Source organism: Strongylocentrotus purpuratus, unplaced genomic scaffold, assembly GCF_000002235.5.
Source record: "Strongylocentrotus purpuratus isolate Spur 01 unplaced genomic scaffold, Spur_5.0 spur5_scaffold_17, whole genome shotgun sequence".
Lineage (NCBI taxonomy): Eukaryota > Metazoa > Echinodermata > Echinoidea > Camarodonta > Strongylocentrotidae > Strongylocentrotus > Strongylocentrotus purpuratus.
In genome coordinates, this window is record NW_022145602.1 from 27,197,080 (window position 1) to 27,198,872 (window position 1,793).

The following is a 1,793-nucleotide window of genomic DNA, read 5'->3' on the forward strand; positions in this document are numbered from 1 at the left end:
GGCAGTGTGGTAATCACAAGTGTGACATAAGTACAGTACATGTATAAACATATTGCACATGAAAAAATTGGTCACAGTTGAATAGCAGATAATTAAAGAATGTGGTACTGTAAAACATCATCAGAAGAGAAAGAGGTGAAGAGGGGGAGGGAGAGACAGAAAGTGAGAAACAGAGAGGAGGAAGGAGAGACGAAGGGAGAAAGAGGAAGAGGCAGAGAGAGAGAGAGAGACAAAGAGCTGAGAGAGAGGGGGTGGGAATGAAATATAAATAGAGAGGAAAGACCAGAACTGAAGAAGTGAAAAGGAAATTTGAAAGTAGTAAGTTCAAATAGAGAAAAGGGATGAGAGAGTGAGAGGAAGGAAAAAGTACATGCAATATCAAAATACGATTCATGAATAGAAGAACCTGCTGTGCCAATCATCATGACAGTTAACAAAGAAGGTTTGTCATCCTTAGCACAGAAGTCTACCTTTAGCCCATGGAGGCGAGTTGGCTCAGTCTGCCTGTCTGCCTGTCTGCCTGTCGAACCAAAGATCTCGGGTTCGAATCCTACCCAGGCGGATGACTGAAGCCTGCGTTGTGTGTTAACGTGCCCCGTCCCTTGTTCATAGACGCAGGTTATGTCAAGTGGAAAACACTCCGTCCCTCGGATAGGACGTTAAATGGAGGTCCCGTGTACAGGAGAGTCACCACTCTTGACGTTAAGAACCCATTGCACTATTCGTATAAGAGAAGGGAGAAACCCCGGTGTAATGGTCCACCTGCATACCCCAACCAGGCCGAGTATACGGCATCTGCAAGAATCTTCAGTATTAAAGGACTCCGAGGCAGATTATCTTGAAGAAGAAGAAGAACCCAAACAAACCCAAATTCGGATCAATATCACCCCATCTAGCGTTTGCAACACTGCTTTGTAAGCAAATTAAAAGTTATTATGTATACCATCTAAAAAGGGGAAGAAAAAAAAAAAACTTCCGTCTGGAAAGAGTAAATGTAAGACCCCCCCCCCTTACACACACACATGGGTATGCCCCACCCCTCCCTTTGCGGAGGCCCAGAAACAAACATTTCAGAAGAAAAAAAATTGGAGACTAAATATCGAGAAGAAACAACATATCAGGCAGTGGGTGTCAGATCCCCAGAAAAAGATAAATAAACATAAACACCGCCCTTTTACCAAAATCTATATCCCCCCCCAACAAAAAAAAAGTTGACCGAGAAAGCAGGGCTTCATATTTTTGATGTCTTAAATGTGGTACATTTCGATTTAGTTCAAATTTATATAATGTAATGTTGAAACTCTAATTGTCTTGAAGTTTCCAATATTTTCTTAACCGGCCCCGGCCGCCAGAAAAAAAAAAGTTATAAAGTTTAACATTCTTTTTGAGGGGTCAACACGCAGGCACGTAGCCAGAGAGCCCAGAGTTCCCTTTTTTTTTTTTTTTTTTTTTTTTTTTTGGGGGGGGGGGGCACATACATGTAATCGATCGAGGTCAAATAAGGGGTCTAAAAAAGTTCAACCGATCTTGGAAATTTTAGGAGGGGCACGTGTCCCCCCCCCCCCCCCCCCCCCCCCCCCCGTGGCTACGTGCCTGTCAACACGCCCTTACAGTCTGAAACAAGGACAAATTAGATCCATGTGTCCAGCCCTTCTACAGAAGGTTAATGAAACCAATTCCCACCCTGTCGCCAAAAAACAAACAAATAAAAATCATGGGTCTGCAGAGTTGGTTCGTACTGAAAATTGACAAGCGCATTGAATAACGTCTAGACACAACCAGGAAGTGATGGA